General features: G+C 36.8%; 1 long non-coding RNA gene across 11 annotated transcripts in view; it reads right to left on the bottom strand.

Moving 5' to 3' along the window:
- Positions 1-12574, bottom strand: part of LOC113248074 (uncharacterized) — a 105796-nt gene that overhangs the window by 90044 nt on the left and 3178 nt on the right. For 7 of the 11 annotated variants that reach the window (XR_008956113.1, XR_008956109.1, XR_008956110.1 and 4 more), the window contains one exon: positions 8605-8696. This is a non-coding gene — a long non-coding RNA (uncharacterized LOC113248074). Of the gene's footprint in view, positions 1-8604; positions 8697-9126; positions 9172-12574 lie in introns of those variants that run through there. The other 4 variants (XR_008956115.1, XR_008956114.1, XR_008956117.1 and 1 more) reach the window with 3 other exon arrangements.

The raw sequence follows: 12574 nt of genomic DNA, 5'->3' as shown, positions 1-12574 counted from the left end.
ATATAAACTAACTTCACCTAATGTCTAGTTTCTACATCACAATCATAAAGATTCTACTGTAAAAAATCTGAGATTGTTGACAATTTTTCCAAGTCTTACTTTTAATTCTGATATTTGATTTTCTAAGAGATGAGAGGGCCATCATCATTTTTGTAATTTTTCTATTTTTCAGTTGTTGTGGCCTAACTCTACCAAATCTTCATTTGTCATGAGTTTCATTTTTTAGTTCAACATCATTTTAATCATCTATTCTACATCTTTTCAAAACTTGCAATTGAACCCTAAAATCACTTGTATTGCATTAAGTGTTTTACAGGAGTATTCAACAATCGGAAAAAGACCGGCTAACAATGCCCCTCAGCTAAACAGGCGTGCATGTATGAAGCACAACTAATTTTGTAAGTGATCTGTTCATTACTGAATACAATTTTGGCTTCCCTTTGCAATTTCATAAGTGTGGGGACTTAGTAGATAGTGAACTAACTAGAATACCTGTGCAGTTTGAGCAGATAGTGGAAGATGAGGCCAGAAAGGAAGGTATCCACTTAGCAATGCTGCCTCCCACACTGAAAGAATATGGGCACGTGTATATCAATTCAAGAACAGCCAGCAAACAAGGTAATCATAAAAAGTAGACAGGAGAATCACCCAGCAGAAACACCTTATAGGGTAGTCATAAAAGCCACCACTCTAATAAATGACACATTCTTTTTTTTTTTTTTAAGATTTTATTTTTATGTAATCTCTACACCCAAAATGGGGCTTGAACTTACAACCTGAGATCAAGAGTCACATGCTCTACCAACTGAGCCAGTCAGGTGCCCCAATAACAACACATTCTTAAAAATAAGAGTAAGTTAAATAACGAAAAACCCTAAGTTTTAAATTTTGTTTCAAATCCTTTCTGTAGAATGTACAAACCTCAGTAGAAATAGATCAGATTTTTTCAGCCAGTTGGTTAAAACCACCCTTATCTACATTTAAGAACCTCCCACTTAGATGTCAGCTTGCTAGTCTCAGGATACTTGTTTTTTGTCAGGCTTAACTCAGGAAAGGAAAGCAAAATACTATGGAGGAGGCCAGCAACAAAACCCCAGTGGAGACCAATACATCTCAACACCTCAAAACCATTTCATATGTATTTAGACATGGTAATAATACAATCTTCAGTGTCAGGCCCTTCAGCTTAATTTTAAAATAATTTTAAAAGTTTTTGTTTTTAGAACATAAAACAAAACGAAACAAACAAAAAGCCTTCAGATCAGCCTAATTTTTTTCTCTTCCTAGAAAAGTATTTGGATCACATTTTGTCAGTATGACTAGGAATTAGAAAGCTAGCTTCTCTTGAAGCCAAATATAATTTTTCTATAAAATAAATCCAAAGGAATAGGTCTATTCTGCTTAGCTCCTTATTTACCTTTGTTTGGTGTTCAAGCATTTCCTTATGTTATAAAAAGCTGGCACACTTGGCTATTACTTTTAATTAATTTTAAAAAGGGCAAAAGTAGAAAAGCACTATCCTGAACCTCATATAGCTGAGTCACAATTGGAATAAAACAATTTTCTGAAATGAACAAAAACATTTAAATGGACACTGGAAGAACAAGTACCTGTTCTGATATAAAGCAGTTAAAGTAAAACACCACTTTGGAATAAACATTTACTAGTAGTCAATGATGCAGAACTAAAAGACTGTTCCATACAAAAGCCAAGACTTTTACATTGAACCATTCCACTGGAGTCAGCAATTTCTTCCCGAAGACTTTTATATGGTTCTAACAACCTTTAGCATTTCTTACTATATAACTTAGCATGAGACACCAATTTTCAAAAGGTTGTTTTTCTTTTTAAAGATTTTATTTATTTATTTAACAGAGGGAGAGAGAGAGAGACAGCCAGCAGGAGAGGGAACATAAGCAGGGGGAGTGGGAGAGGAAGAAGCAGGCTCCCGGCAGAGGAGCCTAATGTGGGGCTCGATCCCAGGACCCCAGGATCACACCCTGAGCCAAAGGCAGATGCTTAACGACTGAGCCACTCAGGCGCCCCCCCCCAAAAGGTGTTTCTTAATTTACTAAAATGCAATGCTGAGATATGCCAATGTTCTATTTCAAAAAGTAAAAAAAAAAAAAAAAAAATGCAATCTGGACCACATATTGAGAAGATGCCTGTACATAGTAACACTTCGAAAGTTTAAAAAATCTTTTCTTCTCTTCATATAGCCATTTTTTACTAGTAAGACATCATGACCAAAAATAAACAAAAACTATCCTTGACATTGTAGTACAGAAAAGAGACATTTATGCTTTAACTGTTAAGGACGCTTTGGGTTATAGGGAACAGAGAACCCAGTTGACAATAGCATATACAAATATGGATTCATTTTTCACACAAGACAAAAAATCTTAAACTCGGTGATTGCTAAGATTGGGTTAGTAATCAATAATGCCATCAATATCTTCAATATTTTTGCTCCACCTTCCACAACATATTAAATTTTTGCACTCATATTTATTGTTTAATAATTCCAAGATGATCACTGCAGCTCCAAACACTGTATCTAAGGTCAAAGCAAGAAAAAGGCTTAACCCCAGCCCTGTCTGACCCTTTACTTAGAAAAAGGAAAAGCTTTCCATGAAGTTCCCCAGCAGATTCATAGACTGGAATCTGGAGTTGTAGTGCATGGCTACTGCAGCAGTAACAAAGATTCAAAATCTAATTTTTATGGCACAGGTAAGGAATGGATATGGGCTGGCCACCAACGTCTGCCAGTCCTCAACTCAATATGCACATACACACTTCTTACACATATATGTTAAACAGAACAGACTTACCATTTTCTCAAGGAAGACAACCCCACCACCTCATCCAATTACTCCATGAAATAGGATCTCCGGGTGATTTTCTATCTATTCTATGTAGTAAAAATATGGCAACTCTTATCTGACCATCTGTAGGGCTAAAACATAACTTGTCTCTAAACCACTCCCTTCCTATATATATTTATAAAATAATGAAAAAGAAAGAACAGAGGGACCTCAATAAAAATTCCATTAAGAAAGGGGATAATAGGAAGCACACAGTGGTCAATAGTTCACAATCCATATTAAATCTTATTGGTCAGAAATCACAGATTCCTTGGTAGGCAATAAAGTAAACTCCTTGACTAGTCAGTCCAGCAGCTTTAGTTTAAGTCTCTAGAGTATCTGCTTTGTTACTGTCCTGTATAGCCATATCTACGATAGGCTTTGAAGTGGATGCCCTTCTCGGGGGTTCCACAGCTTTTGTAGTCTACTTCATATTGGTCTGACTTAGGGAGGAAGGTATGAGAATTGCTTAGAAGGTAAAAACAATCATAATTAATTGCCAGCTTCCCTCAAATTCCCTCAAAAACACATCAAGCCTCTGGTCTATTTTCTTCGGATCAATTCCTATGAGTAACCACAGCCAAAAACATTTCTAGAAATAATTTTTAGGCTTGGAGATTGTCATCTCTTAGCTACTGACCTCTGAACTCTCATAAAAGATTTGAAGCAATTCTAAAAATAATCTTAGGTGAGGAGGTACTGCCCTTAATCCATATAAAATTCCAAAATATGGGACTCTGTCAATTTAGAGTGTGAGCTACAGGCAGAATACCTCTATACCTAAGCTGTATTTTGTTGCCCTCTCTGCTCTCATGCTGAGGAGCACTAATGTGAGTTCATCCCCTTCTCTAGGATCCTTCTGAAAAGGCACAAAAAGTAACCAACACATGACAATATTCTAAATTTTTCCTAACACTGCAGCTTCAGTTTGCACACAGTCAGCCTTCCAAGAAACAGCAGGCACAGGTTAATCAAAAGCTTTGCTATCATATAACAAAGGTTACAACTCCCCTCCCTTATTTTTCCCCATACTAAGCCCTGGAGGTAGGCAGTCCAAGGTTGGACACACTATCCGACAATGTTCCAAACTCTCTTGATCCATCTCCTCCATGGTCCTCAGTTTGTTTGGAATCACATTTTCAGCCTCATACTTGTCATCTCATGGATGCAAGATGGCTGCTATGTCTCCCAGCTTCGTGTTTGCATTTAAGGCACAAAGAAAGTGGAAAAAGGAGAGTACCAGCCACCTATGGTCTCTTTATCAGGAAAATAAAAGCCTTTCCTAAAGTCAACAGACTTGTCTTCAGGATCCCTGGCAAAAGAGAATGGGATTCTCATGACTGGCTTTAACTACAGTTTTTTGCTTAAAGCTGGCACATAGTTGCCCCTAAGAAAATGAAGGTGAGCAACAGGGAATGGGTATTAGTAAGGTCACTAAGAATAACTGCCACACATAGATATTTATAGTTATAAGAGAACACTTGACAAATAGAAACCAATCTCTATTTGGTGAAATTTTGGGCAATATAACAGAAGTGAGGGAAAAAAGCAGTGCTACAAAATACATTTTAGGTAAAGAGATCACTACTCATCCTACTTAGGAGTCCATCCCTGAAATTAGCACCCTTTAGCAACTCTGCTTTTCACACACTTTCCCTTCCTTCAATTCTGAACCCACAGATTCTCTAAATACCCATGTTTATTAACAACTGTTTCTATGGCAGCAGAGCCCCTGGTGTTGGGGGGGCAGGGGTGGAAGCTATTTATAAGTTAAGGACTGACAGTACATGCCAATAGCAGCTATTATTGATGATATCCTTGAGGAATTTCCGAAATAGACAAATTTTGTGGAAAAAAAAAAACAACAAATATTCGTGGTGCCTGTTGTTCACCAAGAAACCTCTTGATTATAATTTGATTTCCCATCAGGTCCAAAACCTGAAAGAAAATTACATTGATCATCCTGGTATGACTGGTTTATGTAACAGTTTCATCTCACTGTAAATTAATAAATTTGTATTCTGGCTTTACATATTCGGCTGATGAGCTTGTTAGACTAATTTAATCCTCTTTGGGACACTTAATGTCCAGACCAGGTTTCTAAAACCACAAAACTGAGTCAAATCCTGGTAAGTTCACTAATTAAGGTTATACCACCCAGTGCAGTCTTTTGAATAACAGCAACAGGCCTAACCAAGGCAATAGCCCTTCACATCACTAAGTATATCGGCATGAACTTCTTTAAGACATTTAAAGAAGCAATAAGTCGATTTTCATTCTATGCAGCAGTGCACAAAAGCCACTTTTTTGACATAAATTGTGCCACCTATCAATATATTCAAGTCACCAACGGTTCAAAAAGTAATAGTTTCCAAGCAACCCACAACTCACAATTTTTATATATAAAAAGATATGTAGTAGAGGGCGTAAAAGCATGGGCTCTGGAGGCAGAAAGATGGAATGCAAATCCCAGTTCCACATTGGAACATTCTAGCACGGAATAAGTGTGTGACATTGGATAAAAATCTTCACATCCAGCTTCCTCAACTATACAAGAGAGCTTGGGATAGAATAATAGTGCCTATTTCAAAGAGTTGTCTGAATATAAAGTGAATCTATACACGTAAAGCACGTGGCAATAAGAAGCCCTCAACAAATGTTAGCTAGCATCACTCTTAACAGGAAAACCTAAACAGTTTAGGTTTTCCTGTTAAGGTTGCATTTTATGCAAATAGGAAATGAACTGATAATATTTATTTTATGTGCAAAATATGAAATAACACAAATTCACCCAAATTCATAATTTTTTAAGAGTCAGTTTTGAAGTTGACTGGTGAGTGATTTAAAAAACTCTTGGGGCACCTGGGTGGCTCAGTCATTAAACATCTGCCTTCGGCTCAGGTCATGATCCCAGGGTCGTGGGATCAAGCCCCATGTCTGGCTCCCTGCTCAGTGGGGAGCCTGCTTCTCCCTCTCCCACTCCCCCTGCTTGTGTTCCCTCTCTTGCTGTCTGTCAAATAAATAAATAAAATCTTAAGTAAATAAATAAACAATAAAAAATTAAAAACTCTCTTAAGCTACTGCCACACGGCAATAGCAAACTTTCCATTTTTTGCTGCCAAGAATAGTCTTGAATTATGCAGGTCTCCTATAAAATGCTACAGCTCTCCAAAGAGATGTAAAGAAGATAAAAATCAAAGCTTCCCAACCCTATTGACCTCTTAGTGTTGTCCCTGGCACCCTGGTTTTCCTAGAGGTGTCCTATGTTCTTGAAGACCAGAATCAACATCCAGATTTAAGTCTCTGAACACTGTCCCAGGAAAACTCTTGAAATAAAGGGTTAGTCAGCCTGGTGATTTTTTGCATATGTGTGCCCTTCTCAGTCCTGGAGTAATTACCATCCCCTCCCATTTTCCTCTAATATGTAACTGGTTATCTTTAATATTTTCTTGCTCATAAAGAAATATTCTCTTAATGGCCCTGATTTTCCTGTGTCTACTTTTCTCTTCTACTCAAATACTGCCTTCATCTGTTTTAGTCAGTCACCTCTATCAGCACATCTTTTTTCCCTTTTGCCTCCGACCATCACATCTTCACACTCAACCCCCTCAAACCCAACCACACTCACTCTACACCCAATTCTTCAACTTCTTAAGCCATTCTTAACCCTCCACCCCCACCCCCACCTACTAGAGAGTCCATTTCTTTGAGGATAAACTCCTTTTATCCTCTGCAGTTCACTCTTCATAAAAATCTGGTTTTCCCTTAAGTCACAAGGTGCCTTTTCCAATATAACTATTTAGTCCTTACTTTCCCCACTTTCTCTCAATCAATAGAAATAAGTGAGGAACAGCCTTTTCTTTGTTCCCAAATGCCATTTTCAGATTATCACACCGTGGTCCACTTATTGTTTGAAATCTGCACCTTATCATACATTTCAGAGAGCAGTCCTCAACAATCCTGAAAACAGTCATCTTTAAATTTCCCGTCCTTTTCTTGAGTCTTGCTAGAGGTCCATAATTCAATTTCTGTCAGTGTTAACATATATATATTTGGAGAGTATTATATGAAACAGAAAAATTTAACACGTTAATGATGGTCACACAGTCAACAATGGAACTGAATAAAACACATGACTATTTCTGGGCTCATAAAATAACTTGATAATTTTCCATAATATTCCTAAAGTCAGTTCTATAAGTTTAAGTATTCTATCATTAAAAATACACCATGTTAGCTACTGCCTTAGACAAAAATCACTATGTGCTTTTCAAAATAAACAATAGCATCATAAAATTAGTTGGATGTGTAAGTGGGTATATAAGCTGTTCTTGGCAGATGATCAGGCTATTTAGACCTTTTAGAAAGTGGATTCCACAACTTCCCAATGTAAATCATTCTAATATTATACATCCTTAATTTCAAAATCTTTGATTTTTCTTTTTTTAACTTAAATTCAATTAGCCAACATATAGTTCATCATTAGTTTCAGATGTAGTGTTCATCAGTTGCGTATAACACTCAGTGCTCATTACATCACATGCCCTCCTCAATGCCCATCACCCAGTTACCCCATTCTCCCACCCACCTCCCCTCCAGCAACCCTCAGTTTGTTTCCTATAGTTATCAGTCTCTCAATTTTTTCTCCCTCTTTGATGACTTCCCATTCAGTTTTCACTCCCTTCCCCTATGATCCTCTGTGCTGTTTCTTATAGTCCACATAGGAGTGAAACCATATAACTGTCTTTCTGATTGACTTACTTTGCTCGGCATAATGCCCTACAGTTCTAACCATGTTGATGTAAATGGTAAGTAGTCAACCTTTCTGATGGCTGAGTAATATTCCACTTGTGTGTGTGTGTGTGTGTGTGTGTGTGTGTGTGTATACATACATACACATACCACATCTTTATCCATTCATCTGTCGATGGACATCTTGGCTCTTTCCAGAGTTTGGCTATTGTGGACACTGCTGCTATAAACATTGGGGTGCAGGTGCCCCTTCAGATCACTACATCTGTATCGTTGGGGAAACACCTAGTAGTGTTAATTGCTGCATCATAGGGTAGCTTTATTTTTAACTTCTTGAGGAACCTGCATACTGTGTTCCAGAGTGGCTGTACCAGCTTGCATTCCCACCAATAGTGTAAAAGGGTTCTCCTTTCTCCCCCTCCTCGCCAACATGTTGTTGTTTCCTGTTTTGTTAATTTTAGCCATTCTGACTGGTGTGAGGTGGTATATCATTGTGGTTTTGAAAATCTTTGATTTTTTCTAACGTAAATTTATCCTGCTGCATTTCCCCTCTGGAGATGGGAAAAGGACAGGCACCATGCTCAGTATGATAATATCTTACCTACTTGAAAAGCATTATCACCTCTTAGCCTTCGATTTTCTAAGCTCAACAAGTTGGACTATTTTCCAGACTCCTGACTATTCTCCAAAACTTTCTTAACCTTCTTTAGCTCTATTCATATTGTTTTTAAATCATGAAGACCAGACTTAGATTTAACCAGTTTACAGAACTTTGTTGTTTTTAATGTTTTCATGGTTCTACAGGCTTTCTCAAATATTAGAATTGAGACCCAAGCTTCTATAAATTAAATGTTACAGAACTTTATATACTGTGGAGTCTACATTATTGTCTCTTAAATTAAACCCATGATCTATGGTTATAGTTGACAAATTACAGCTACAGGTATGGCCCCGAAACATTAGAATGAAATAACAAATACTTACTTACCTGATTTGTCCTTGGGTAAAAGTTTTTTCTCCCAGATTGCAGAGTAGAGAAGAAACTGGCTCTCACTTTATACTTCACCTCTATTTCCTCTGCTTTGAAAGAAATTATGTCAGCCATAAAGAAAAATAAAAATGGAAAATATTTTACATAACAATTTTAGTAGCACATAAAGAGAAGGAAAGCAGAATGTTTACAAATTTCATATCAGCTTTTTCTTCTACTTGGTGATACTCCTGAGGACTTCATAATAAGCAGCAGAAATCTTACTTTGTTGACATGTTTAATTTCTCCTCCTTCCCCAACTTTTTTTTTTTTTAAGCTCTAGGAAAACTACTTATTGTTAAGTACAAGGCTAAAAGTTGGGTTAAGAGGGATATGGAATTTTAATAAAAGAGGATTGGGGTTCCTAGGCAGCTCAGTTGGTTAAGCATCAGACTCTTGATTTCAGCTCGGGTCATGATCTCGGGGTCATAGGATTGAGCCCCACATAGGGCTCATGCTCAGCGCAGAATCTGCTTGTACCTCTGCCTCCTTCCTCTGCTCACATGCTCTCTCTCTTCCCCTCCCTGAAAAAAGGAAAAAAAAAAAAAAAGAGTACTGAATTGTGTGTGGGGGGGATGCCCTTTCAAGCAGGGAGTCTGGAGAGATGGCAAGGAATTATATTTCTTTTATTATAAAAGTTACTTTTGGGGGCATCTGGGTGGCTCAGTCGGTCTGCCTTCGGCTCAGGTCATGATCCCGGGGTCCTGGGGTTGAGCCCCCAGTGGGGTACCCTGCTCAGTGGGGAGTCTGCTTCTCCCTCTCCCTCTGACCCACTCCTCTGCTCATGCTCTCCCTTGCTGTCTCTCAAATGAATAAAAAATCTTTTTAAAAAAATTTACTTTTGGGGGCAGCTAGGTGGCTTAGTCGGTTCAGCATTGGACTCTTGGTCTGGGCTCATGATCTCAGGATCCTGAGATAGAGCCCAGTACCTCAGGCTCCATGCCCAGCAGGGAGTCTGGTTTCCCTCTCCCTCTGCCCCTTCACACACATCTCTCTCTCTCTCTCAAATAAATATTTTAAAGTTATTTTTTTTATGTCTCTACCAAGAAAAAATATTATGGATAGAGTTAATAAGGATTGTCATTTCAGTAAGGTGATAACCTTCATGAGAAAGGAGGAAGAGTGGTATACAGTATGATCTATCTTCCACTTTAAAAGTTCATTTCCCCCAAAGAGCTTTACTTTATATGGCACTGAGAAGGTCAAGGCAGTGGCTCAAACACCTAAAATTATATAAAAGTAGCATATATGAGTAGTATGTTTTTATACCAAGCCAATTTTTGGAATGCACAATCAATCCCAAAGAAGTTTATGGTCTTTCTGTAGTCAAATAATGAACATAAAAGGTTTAATAGTAGTATAATTTTGCAACTGCAAAACATCAAAAATTTATCTACCTTAAGTTATTCAATCATACTAATTATTTTTCTAGTTCATTTTTAGTCTATTAGATAAATGAAAAATCAAATTTTCTTCTTTACATAAAAATAATCCTAGAATCATCAAAATTTATAACTAGAAAGAAATTCAGAGAACTTCTAGATGGAGTAAGTTCCAGCCTCTCTAAATAAGGGACATTTACCTAACTGCCTTATTCAAAGTTACAGGATGAATTAGTGATGGAACCCTGAAATTCAAAATACTTTTCTCACTACAAAATGATTTCTCAAACTCATTGAGGCACAATTTGGTGTATACATGCGAGTCACTGAGGCACTAGAGTTGAACTTGGGGTCTCTGAATCAGGATAAATCTTCGTTCCTCCACTTACTAGCTATGTGATCTTGAGCAAGTTACTTAATCCCTTTGTGCCTCAGTTTTCGCTCTGTAAAATGAGATAACTGTACCTTCCCATTAGGGATGTCATAACAAAATTAACACATATAAAGCACATAGAATGGTATCTGGCACATTACAAACATTTAATAAATGTCAGCAATTACTAGGATTCCATCAATAAACACATAGACATGTGCTTGCTAAGTTTTAAAACAGCCCAGTTTTACTAGAATTTGAATACTGGATCGTTTTCATGTTTAAAAAAATGTATGTTTTATATGTATAAATATATATAAAATCATTGATATTCCATTTCAGCACATGACTTAGGTAGTCAAAGGAACAATTTCCTCATGAAGGACAAGTAAAATTCTAAATATTAAGCTTATAGTAAAGATCACTGAATTTGAATACCATTTACTTTGTGATCATTTTAGCCCAGTAGTATATTCAGAATATGACATACAGAGGGGTAGCATTTTTAATACCCCTTCCCCTATGTGACAAAATTATTTCAAGTAATGATCATGAAATGAAACAATAATAGCCAGGAAAGTAAGATTGTGAAAATTCTTTTTTTAAACATTTTATTTATTTATTTGAGAGAGCAAGCGAGTGAGCGAGCTCAAGCGGGAGGAAGGGCAGATGGAAAAAATGTCAAGCAGATTCCACACTGAGTGTGGAGCCCAACTCAGGGCTTGATCTCACAACCCGGAAATCATGACCTGCATCAAAATCAAGAGTTAGATGCTTAGCCGACTGAGCCACCCAGGCACCCCCAGATTGTGAAAATTCTTTTATTCAAATCCACCTATATGCCAGTATAAAATAAATATTATAGTACCAAAAAAAAGTAATGGAATTAACGTTTTTGAAGAACGGAAAATCTTAAACCTACATATTGGTCTGTTGAAGTACTAAATAAAAACAATACACCTCCTATGCTCTTGATTTGTTCTTTAGTTTTGAAGTAAACATTAACAAAAAGAATAAATTTTAAAGTTAAAAATATTTGATTCAGTTATTTAAAAGAATAGTTTCACATAGGAACTAAAATTTGTACTTACCAACCAGAAAAATTACACCTCAAAGTTTGCACTTTCACTCTTAATTTCACACAAATGAAAACTCTAACTGGTCACATAGAATAACAATACTGAAGCAATCAGGCTCTGTTTCTTCATCCTTACAATCACCATGCTACCACTATTTATTAATAATTAAGAGTTATTTAAATGAGAAATGGACCTAAGGAGGACATGAACTGTGCCCAAAGCCCTGAATTACCCTGAATTTTTATCAATTTACTTAGGAAAATACCCATATAGAAGACCAACTGTATAACTGGGAGTTCTCTGAATTCACTTCCATGTAGAATATATTTATTAAATGATAATTAAAATGTGTTAATTTAAAGCTTATATATTATTAAAACTTAAAAATAACTACAAAAATTGCTTAGAACTTAGACCAGTAGATTTTTATCACCAACACTGCTTAGAATTTCTGATACATAAAAATTACCAGTAATAAAAAGCAGAGAGACTTTGAGTGAGTTTATTACAGTTTAAATTTTCTAAGGACAATGAGAATTATTATTGCCTACACCCAAGGTGATGCTCTTATTGTCCCACTCTTGGTATGCCACTGCTCAAGGTGAAAATCTGCCATTGAAGTACTATCTGTAAAGATGGGTTTGCTACATTAAGTATACTTAACCTACTTGTAAGAAAACCTTTTTAATACTAAAGTTAATTGAGGACCTACTGAGTGGATGGTAGTATGCCTTGTGTTTTACCCACACAGACTGTATGCACATGAACTTGGCTAACTTAAAGTCATATTTACTCATTAAAGCCATTTCAGCAGGATTTTTAAAAAAGATTTTATTTATTCATTTTAGAGAGAGAGAGCATGAGCAGAAGAGCGGGGAGAAGCAGAGGGAGAGGAACAAGCAAACTGCACTGAGTCTGGCACAGGACTCAACCCCACAACCCCGAGATCACAACCTGAGCCGAAATCAAGAGTCAGACGATCAACCAACTGGGCCATCCAGGTACCCCTCAGCAGGATTTTTAAAAGCTGCTTTGTTAGCACTTACTGTGAATATACTCAAATGCTTAAATAAGTATCAAAGTCACACATATTC

The sequence above is a fragment of the Ursus arctos genome, unplaced genomic scaffold (genome assembly GCF_023065955.2).
Source record: "Ursus arctos isolate Adak ecotype North America unplaced genomic scaffold, UrsArc2.0 scaffold_28, whole genome shotgun sequence".
Taxonomy (NCBI): Eukaryota; Metazoa; Chordata; class Mammalia; order Carnivora; family Ursidae; genus Ursus; species Ursus arctos.
The sequence above is the reverse complement of the archived record's forward strand: the minus strand, read 5'-3'. Positions and strand labels throughout refer to the sequence as shown.